Below are 10,815 nucleotides of genomic sequence, written 5' to 3'. Positions count from 1 at the left end.
CCCCAGAAGTTTCTCGACTTTGAGTTATCTGATAGAGGCTACCAGTAAAAATAACAGCACAAAAGATACCTAAACCAGATGTTCTTTTCCGATTTAAAAATGATCGAAACTATTGCGGCAATGATCACTCTCACAGATCTTTAAACAAAATGAAAACAAAAAAGTTTCAACTGTACAAAATTGAAACTATTTTTAAGAAAAATTTTCAATTTTACTTCTTTTTTTATATTTCTCGTTAATTTTTACGTAATTTTTTAAATACAGAAGAGGAAAACTTGAATTCAGCTTTTGATCAATTGTCTAATTTAGTCCAACAAACCAAAATTGTTCAGATCCTTTCCTCGACAAGGGAAAAAAAATTCCTGATTTCTTTTCGAATTCAAATCACGCCTGCAAATGCTTTAGTATGATACCACAATTCAAGGTTTCTTTGATTTGGTCAACATTGAAGAAAAAAAACACTATTGTACTCCTTGGTTCCTTCCCATTTCGTTAAGTGTTTAAGTGGTCCGAACAACTCGATAAACCGGTTGATTTCCCTCAACCCTAAATATTGTTCAAATTGAAAAAACAATCCAATGAATTGATGATCAATTGAATTTACACTACTGATTTTGTAATAATAGTTTTCACAAATCAAGAAAATCAACCAGCAAAACGAAAAAAATTAGTAGGCTCAAAAAATTTAAATAAAATGCAGTTTTGGCGTTAAAAAAACCCTTTTGTGAAGTTTTTTGGAAAAAAGGTAATACCACAACCAAATATATAGCCAGATCATTAATCCGCATGAAAATTTGATTTTTTTAGCATCAAAATTGACCACACATTTATTCATGTTATCAGATTTTTTATCTAATTAAGGGCATAATTTTCTCTATTTTTAACAAACTACCCCTAAGTGATCTTAGAAACAATTGATGGCAAAGTTGAATAAAGTCTTCTTGAGGAAACTATTGCGCGCTGTTTAAGTTAGTTTTCTCCACGGAAAATGTTTTCAACTTTCAGATGAGGCAATTGTGTGGATCTGGACGCCAATATGGTCGTCTTCAAACACAAGAAGACTTGTAAGAACAAACTCTAGTGTGAAAAAATGTTACAGAATTTGACGAACAATTTTTTGATGCAAAATAAGATCCTAAAAACAATAGCTTTTTTGTTACCGGAGAGATCAAACCAGTTAAATTACTTACCTAGAGCTTCCAATGATACTATACCACTATCATTGATTTCTTTCGGATCTATTAAATTATGATGCTTATCTGAATTTAGTAAGCTTATAATTTGATCGCTCTTTGTTTTCGTTTAGTCTCACGCTTCATGACATCTGATAGAAGCACCATGACGTAAATAGCATAAATGCTCATGATGAAATAACCACTCAAGAAATTTTGGGCCATATTTGACTTCCTTTTTTAAATCAACACCGCCAAAAAACAGCACAAGTTTTTTGAAATTCAGTTATTTTGTCTAATTTTTTCAAAAATTATTGCTAACAAAGTTAAATTACCAGCATAAAAAATTTGAAAACCGCTTTTGATTACATTTTCAAATTTAATCCGATAAACTTCAATTATTTAGAAGACCAATTTTCCAAGTTTTTAAGTATTGCGTCTTTTCATTCCAGTGACCGTTTTTTTACCTTGAAAATTTTTTAAGATTGGCATTACCTTGCCAAACTAAATTACGATAAAGCTACCAGGAGTTTGATCCGAAGCTCAGGTTCTTTTACAACTTTAACATTAAAGTAGCAATTTAATACCTTTCAGTTGTGCAAGTTTTTACCAAATTATTATTCCTTTCCAGATGTGGTAAGGAATAGAATACTATATTACTAAAGTGAAAACAATGTCTGTTTCAAGATGTTATTTTAGACTCTGAAACGGTTTCTTTGGGTTTTCTCTAGAAGCTTTTAGGTCAGACCGAATTCCGTATCTGCCGTACGGAGATCTGCCTCTCATCTGAATCGCCTAAGTGATCAACACTGAACGACCTTGATATAATAACAATAATAAATATGACTACAGTAGCAGTATGAAACTCAAGGTTAGTGTGCAGCAAGGTTAACATAAAATTACTGCACATGCAGTATGTGCTGTACTACACTCCCCCGACGACAACGAAATTTTATATAATAGCTTATAAATTTTTTAAAATAAATAGGAGTTTTAGTACTCAGTTTTCCAAGTTTTTTTGTTTTGACTCCCGTTTCTCCGAGTTTTTATTTCTCTTCCTTTATATAGTTTCTTGGTTTCCAGTATCCTTCTTGAAGTACAATGGTACCCGCCACGATGCGTTCCATGTTCTTGAGATGTCTAAGGCCTCACTCCCGAGCTTTCTTCTAAATAAATGTTTTTCCAATGAGCCAAGTTCTGATTCTTTTGGATTATTTTCGTCTGCTCGAAATGTTGCTTATTTCATTCAGTACTCTTCGACGGCTGCCTTGGTTAAGTCCGTGATGTCTTGTTGCGAACTGATGAGATTAACCGAATGCTTTACTGAATTACCATAGCGATTTGGCGCTTTACTTTTATTCTGTCGTCCATTACGCCTCACTGACACGTCGCTATCTCCTGACTCGTCGGAGAACCCTGGAGAAGGATCGCTATGCGCCTTTTTGCTAGCTCTATCCATAGATTTTTGAATCTTTTCTGCATAATTCTGTACGCCTTTTGTACCTGATCGGCCAATTTATTCCAATCATTTGTGGTTAAGTCGCGGCTTTGGAATGTTTCCAAAATTTTCTCTGCAGATGTGTGTCTCGTGATCTTTTTGTTACTGCCTGCTGAGTCTTTTTGTGGACTTAACGAGGTGGTCGGGTTTGCTTTCGACGAAGGTGAAAGCACTTTGTCGTCTTGTTTACTTGTTTTTTTTCGGCGTTTACTGCTGCAGCAACTTTTTGTCTTCTAGCCTCTTGACTCGTTGGTTTTTTTTTCTCTTTTTGCTTTCCTCCCTTAGTGTCGAGAGAAATTTTTTACTCTGTCCGAGAGTGGTCCTTAGTTGTTCGGTTTCGCCCGTTTAACGACTAAGTTCAAACCCCTGTTTAACTCCATATCCTTTGAGGTCACGTTCTCTTGGCTATCTTGATATAGCGCTGTTGCCTTTCTCGTTTCCAAGTTCTGTTGAAGTTGTGGCATATCTTCTTCTGACTCGCTCTCCTCGAGTTGCATTCTACTTTCCTTCTTCTGTACCTTTTCTTGGGAGGTTCTTATCTGTGTGGGTTTCTTAATTGGTCTTTCTTCTGATTTTTCTCACCTGCTGCGATTGCCTCTATTTTCGATTCAGCGATGTCACTTTTTCGATACACTGCGCCTGCAGCCGTTTTTTTTAATTGTATGCGGAGTTTCTGATCGCACTTTATTCTTCAACGGATTCATGACAACTTTTCCGCTTTTCCTATTCTTGTCTTTCCTAAGCAGATTAGGAGGTCGCTGTTCTGTTTGTTCTTGTGGTTTATCCTCAATAAACCCATGTTCCCATGAGTATAAGAGTTCTTTCCGCAACTCAGGATCAATTGTGCTAGTTTCATCGACAATTCGTCTCTGATCGTTGGCGGAAGTGTCTCGTCTTCTGGCGTTCCACCTGGCATTGGCTTCAAGGAGTGATTTTAGGGCTTTTGCTCGATCCTTACCGCTAGCTAGATCAACTTCTGACTTATATTTCCCGACTATTCTGCCCCTTTTTGACGATTTTGACATTCTCTCTCGACTGATCATTACGTTTCTTTAGCTGTGATGCAGTGAGGGCTGAGCGCTCCAGGTGTTCTTTATCTAAGCAATCAGAGCTTTTTTGCGAATTTATCCCTTAAAATTTTAAATTCAAACGAAGAGCGTTGAATCGTATTTTGTTTGCTCCATTGAAGATCGCAAATTATCGTGCTAATAGAAAGTTTTATTGATGTAACAATTTTTTCAACAACATAACTCCCAATCTTCTTTTGATAGTTTGTATGGTTCGTTCAGTTAATCCACACCCCCTGTGGTCCCCCACTGGACAGAATTTGTGTTCAATATTATGATCGGAACCAAATTTTCGCATTGTTTTTTCCTTTAAGCCAGAGAATTGATCGGTTCTTATAGACTACGGATTTCCGTGAGTATCGATGAAGTAAGTAGAAATTTTACTGATGATTTACCCCCAGTTGATCTAGTGATTTTTACCGACGGAAATTTCGAGTATCTATCTATAGCTACAAGTAAGTAAATTTTCTTCCCCTTGTGATCTTCTAGAGGTCCCGCATAGTCGAGTTGTAATTCTTGACCCGGCTGCGATAGCAATGGGAGTGGTTTTGAGTAACTCTTCGGTATTTTATATTTAGCGTTTTTACCGTAGCGAGTGCAACTCCTGCATTCTTGGGCCATGTTCACAATGTCCTTGTGCATGTGTGGCCACCACAGATACTTCGATATGTCTAACATCGCTTCCTGCCCTGGGTGGCCACGATGAATCCGTTTTAGAACTGCGAGCCGCATCTGCCCCGGTACAGCTAGCCGACCGTCCACGAGGATACAATCATCCACCACCGACATCTGGTGCCAAAGCGAGTTTGTATACGGTCCCATTAGTTCAAAGCTGTGGCGGTTGTTATGTTCAAAGACACGCCGAAGTCTGTCCATCCATGTGACCTCGGTAGTTAGTTCAGCTAGCAGACTTCGATCGAATAACTTCGACAGATTAAGCACATTGTTCTCTTCGCTCTGCTCGGCCACTCGAACTCCTCCTGTCTTGACCTGCGTTCAATTCTTCATCCTGCTACTAGGCTGAATTCCGGGCTGTCTGATGGGCTGCCCGCTGTCAAATCCACTTCTATCACTGTTGTCCCCTTAACATCTTCTGTGTTCTTGTGTGGGCTGATCATTTCCGTGGGCGCTTCCAGTTGCAACATGGTTCCTGGTGTCGAATTATCAGTTCGCTCCGATCCAACTAAATCCCAAAACGACATGAGCTTGAGTGGTTCTGATCGTGTTGGTGTTGACGTACATGGTCCGGTTTCGGTATTTTTCTCGTAAAAGTCCATTTTCTGCCATTCGACCTGCGGTACATCTGAGTCCAAGCTGTACGACACCTTTCCCCCGATGTTACTCTGTGAACCGTCCTCGTTCTCTGGAAAGTGGTTTCCGTTACTTGTTCCAACATCTGGTCTCGTCTTCCCTCGTTGTTTTTCCACTCCATTTTTTTCACTTTCTTTTTTGGTTTTTCTTTTCCTGTATTTCCCTCCATCTGTTTTTCTTCCGGGTAATTGCAATTATTTGTTGTAAAATCGACCGATTGTTTACACTGAGGTATTTTGCTTGATTTGTTCTGTATACAGTTTGAGAGACGTGATTTCTGATAGTTTTCGTTCCGGTCGAGCTTTGTTCGTTTTCGAACAAATTGGTTGCTATAGCAACCGTGGGATGATGTGTCTTGTGTTCTATCTAGTGTGTTTCTTTTTCCAGAAAGTTCTAGAATCTCTTTGTTTCGGTCAGGCTGTATTTCATTACTTAGCCGACTGTTCAGACAGTCGAGTGCTCGATGGAATTCTTCAATCGACGCTACCCCAAATTTCTCATCTATTTTTGACTCAGGCCACGGTTCCCCATTTGGTTCTCTTGACAAATACTCTACTATTTCTATAATCTCTACCCGGTATATGCACGACCTTAAATTGGTAAGGTAACAATCGGTCCACCCACCTAGTGACTCGAGATTGGTATATTTTATTTGATCTGTTTTCCCCGAATGTTGATGTAAGAGCTTCATGATCTATGGCTATTACAAATTCTTTCCCTAAAAGATAGTGTTTAAATCGGTCTACCGACCATACTACTGCAAGCAGTTCCAGTTCATTGGTCGAGTACTTTTTTTTCTTGAGTGTCCAAATAACGTGAAGCGAACGCTGTGGGTACCCACTCATCACTGGCTATTCTCTGTTCCAGAGTTGCCTCTAGGCCACTATGACTTGCGTCGCATTTTACCCGAGTATCTTTTATGGGATTATAATAGTTAATTTGTTCAATCCGTGCTACTGCCTTTTTAATTTCGTCGAAAATAAGGGAGTGTTCGTCCCCCACTCGAATTTTTTCACCGGCAATTGTATATTTTTCATCTTCTTTTTCTCATTTTCCTCCCTTAACAGTGGTCTAAGTTTATCGGTTAAACTTGCTGCGTTGAGAATAAATTGAGCGGTGATTTATACTACCCATAAAAGATCGCTATTGTTTAAGCGATTTTAGGAGTGGAAGATTAATTATTGCCGCCATTTTTGTAATTTTGGGGATTATTCCACTTGGTGTAAGTTTATGTCCTAACCAATTAACTTCTGTTTGAAAGAATTATTTTGAGATCTTTAACGCTAGATTTTTATCATCTAGTTTTTTTAATACTTCGAGTACCAATTTTTTCTGTTCTTTTTCGTCTCTTTTTGAAACAATCAAAATATCGTCGAGAAAGCAAAATGTGTTCTTAGCATGATTTAAGGTCCGATCCCTTGCCTTCTGAAATTCAGCAGACATATCTGCTACCCCATAGAATCCTGAAAGGAACCTGTATGTTCCTGTAGCTTGACCACCCACAAAAACTGAAATTGCACTGCTTCGCTGTTTCTGCACTAAGTTTGATTTGACTATGTGCATTTTATTTTACGGTACTTGACCTGAAATATGCATGTACTAGTTGTTTTTGCAGTGACAATTTGACTCACCCCATCCAACACTTCATCCACAATTGGCATTTGGTATTTGTTTTTATAAAGTTGTCTATTAATAAGCTTTGCGTCTAATGCCAATTTGATAGAGTCGTCTTTTTTCACTGTGATTACTATTGTAGCAATAAAACAGTCACTTGTACATTTGTCTAGTTTCATTATATGACCTTCCGATAACAATTTCGATAACTCTGTCTGGACCTTGTCCTGAATATGAATAGGTATTCTCCTACCTTTTTCTTGTATTGGACATAACAAGTACTTGAATTTTGTATTAACCACATGATTTTTTGACTTTCCCTGCCGATCAAAAAGAAAACTGAATTTTTGGTTAAATTGTTGTTTCAAACCTTCTAACTGCTTGCACAGTAGCACGTCAAACCTAGATCTTTTTGATGGTGCTGGCCTTTGAGATGTAGGAATTCCCACTTTTCCTTGTAGGTCCATCTTGCTCGTCATTCTGTGATTAACAAAGATGAGTTTTTCACTTCCCAACCTGCTGACCGAATATTGGCTTGTATTGCTCCCAATATCGAAATTGGGTTTTTGTTATAGTCCACAAACTGTGCTGAAAGAATCAGCTTCTCGGCTGGAAAAATTTTTGTTTCTGATGATCCATCTAATAGTTGTTTGGCCGTGGTCCAGTTCAAGAATGAAACTGGGCTCCGTGTCTATTGTCATATTTACGATTTGATTGGTTACTCTTACTAACGGTTTCAGTGCTTTAATTTGAGGCGACTGTGGATTTCTGCTTATATCAATCTTCCATATATCCTGAGTAACAGACCGAGGCTTTGTTTCGATGGCCATAATTTCGAACTCGTCACATGAATCAAAGCTCTGAATTAGATTACACTCTTCCCTGAACTTGAATTTTCTTCGGTAACCTCGTTGACCTGTTGCGAACGGCACATTTTAGCGAACTGGTTTGGTTTATTGCAGTTTTCGCATGTCTTTCCCATTTCAATTCAAATTTTTAAATGTCCCTCGCCGAATGTTCTTCCACATCTAGTGCACTGTTTTTGGTCTGGTCGAAATTTTGTATTCCTTTGTTCATTTGTTTTCTTCCTAAATTGGTCTTTATTCGGTCTTTTGTAGTTTTCACCTTTATTCCCAACTGACATTATGGGTTCTTGCTTTATATTAACCTGCGGCCCAGGAAACTGACCAAGGTTTGTGTTTCCCGATACTGATTTTTAGAACGCTTGTGTCGTTTGTTTACTCTGCTCAAACTTCGGCCGTGGCTGCCTGTGCAGTTAGTGCTGCATGAAACGATTCCAACGTTTCTCCATTCTCTTGTGGTCTTGTGAATAACCTATATTGCTCATACGTGATGTTCTTTGTTTTTTCGAACGATACTTTTGCCAGTCTCGCCATCTCCCTGAATTCAAGTTTTGATATTTCAGTGCGCGGGTTTTTTTGAACAAACTTCTTTTTACCCTCAGTACCCAGTGCCAGAAAAAATCGAGAGGTGAGTCGCTTCTGTACTTCGTGATAAAATACGTGTGACGTACTTTGGGCCCGCGTTCCCTTCTGTCTTCATTTTCGAGAATAACTTCATCCCCTATTAGTCTGTCTCTTGTTTCCATGTCCGTTACTGCCTGTGCATCTTCATTTGTTCCTGGAGTCTCGGGACGAGGGAGTGGTTCTTCAATAACTGCTATTGGTTCTTCTAATAATATCTCAGGATTCAACTTTTCTTTTACTGTCGCCGCTAACAAAAATTGGTCAAACCAAATTTTGAAATTCCACGGAGGGTCCGAACTTGCTGATGTCCAGAAAACAGGAAGGCCCATATCTGTTCAGTTGTCCTGTGCCATGAATTCCGCTGGATGCGCCATGTGGTAAGGAATAGAATACTTTATTACTAGAGTGAAAACAATAACTGTTTCAAGATGTTAATTTAGACTCTGAAACGGTTTCTTTTGGTTTTCTCTAAAAGCTTTTAGGTCAGACTGAATTCCGTATCTGCCGTACGGAGATCTGCCTCTCATCTGAATCGCCTCAGTGATCAACACTGAATGACCTTGATGTCATAACAACTAAGGTGTAACGCACCTCCGGTGCTTCGAGTTTTTGACAAATAGTGAAAAACCACATATATTGGAAAGCAGATCTGGAGGCTTTTAGTGTGCTCTGACAGCACCCAATTACAGGGTTGGTAATTCCAAATTTTATTAACTTTTTTCAATTCTAATGTTCTGTCAAATCCCGAAAACGTCAAACTTCGAGAACAACAAATATTCGAGTCGTCGTATTTGGGAGCAAGATTCGCAACCATTGAGAGTAGCCTGACAGCTCCGAACTACAGGGTAGAGAATTTCAAAATCTGAAGAAAAAAATCACTTCAAGTTTTTTTTTAATTTTTAAAAAAATCACAAAAAAAGCCGTATCTCGAAAACTACAAGAATCAGAGCAGTCATAATTGGAGGCAAGGTTCGCAACCCGTGAGATTACTCTGATAGCCTCAACTACAGGGTTCGAAATTTCAAAATTTGAGGAAAAAAAATTTCGTCCAAGTTTTCGATTTTTTTTTTGAAAAAATCACAGAAAATCTCATATCTCGAAAACTACAAAGATTTGAGCCGTCATATTTGTACACAAAATTCTCAACCACTGAGAGTAACCTGACAGCACCTAACTACAGGGTAGAGGATTTTAAATTTTGAATAAAAAAAATAATCCACGTTTTTTGAATATTTTTGTAAAAAAATCACAAAAAACGTCGTATCACGAAAACTACAAGAATCAGAGCATTCATAATTGGAGGCAAGGTTCGCAACCCGTGAGATTACTCTGATAGCCCCAACTACAGGGTTCGAAATTTCAAAATTTGAGGAAAAAAAATTTCGTCCAAGTTTTCGATTTTTTTTTTGAAAAAATCACAGAAAATCTCATATCTCGAAAACTACAAAGATTTGAGCCGTCATATTTGTACACAAAATTCTCAACCACTGAGAGTAACCTGACAGCACCTAACTACAGGGTAGAGGATTTTAAATTTTGAATAAAAAAAATAATCCACGTTTTTTGAATATTTTTGTAAAAAAATCACAAAAAACGTCGTATCACGAAAACTACAAGAATCAGAGCATTCATAATTGGAGGCAAGGTTCGCAACCCGTGAGATTACTCTGATAGCCCCAACTACAGGGTTCGAAATTTCAAAATTTGAGGAAAAAAAAATTTCGTCCAAGTTTTCGATTTTTTTTGAAAAAATCACAGAAAATCTCATATCTCGAAAACTACAAAGATTTGAGCCGTCATATTTGTACACAAAATTCTCAACCACTGAGAGTAACCTGACAGCACCTAACTACAGGGTAGAGGATTTTAAATTTTGAATAAAAAAAATAATCCACGTTTTTTGAATATTTTTGTAAAAAAATCACAAAAAACGTCGTATCACGAAAACTACAAGAATCAGAGCATTCATAATTGGAGGCAAGGTTCGCAACCCGTGAGATTACTCTGATAGCCCCAACTACAGGGTTCGAAATTTCAAAATTTGAGGAAAAAAAATTTCGTCCAAGTTTTCGATTTTTTTTTGAAAAAATCACAGAAAATCTCTTATCTCGAAAACTACAAAGATTTGAGCCGTCATATTTGTACACAAAATTCTCAACCACTGAGAGTAACCTGACAGCACCTAACTACAGGGTAGAGGATTTTAAATTTTGAATAAAAAAAATAATCCACGTTTTTTGAATATTTTTGTAAAAAAAATCACAAAAAACGTCGTATCACGAAAACTACAAGAATCAGAGCATTCATAATTGGAGGCAAGGTTCGCAACCCGTGAGATTACTCTGATAGCCCCAACTACAGGGTTCGAAATTTCAAAATTTGAGGAAAAAAAATTTCGTCCAAGTTTTCGATTTTTTTTGAAAAAATCACAGAAAACCTCATATCTCGAAAACTACAAAGATTTGAGCCGTCATATTTGTACACAAAATTCTCAACCACTGAGAGTAACCTGACAGCACCAAACTACAGGGTAGAGGATTTTAAATTTTGAAGAAAAAAAATAATCCACGTTTTTTGAAAATTTTTGTAAAAAATCACAAAAAATGTCGTATCTCGAAAACTACAAGGATTTCCCATACAAAACAGTCCAATTCAAAACAGTCCAG

The sequence above is a fragment of the Symsagittifera roscoffensis genome, chromosome 1 (genome assembly GCF_963678635.1).
Source record: "Symsagittifera roscoffensis chromosome 1, txSymRosc1.1, whole genome shotgun sequence".
In the NCBI taxonomy this organism is placed as follows: domain Eukaryota; kingdom Metazoa; phylum Xenacoelomorpha; order Acoela; family Convolutidae; genus Symsagittifera; species Symsagittifera roscoffensis.
Note: the sequence above shows the minus strand (reverse complement) of the source record.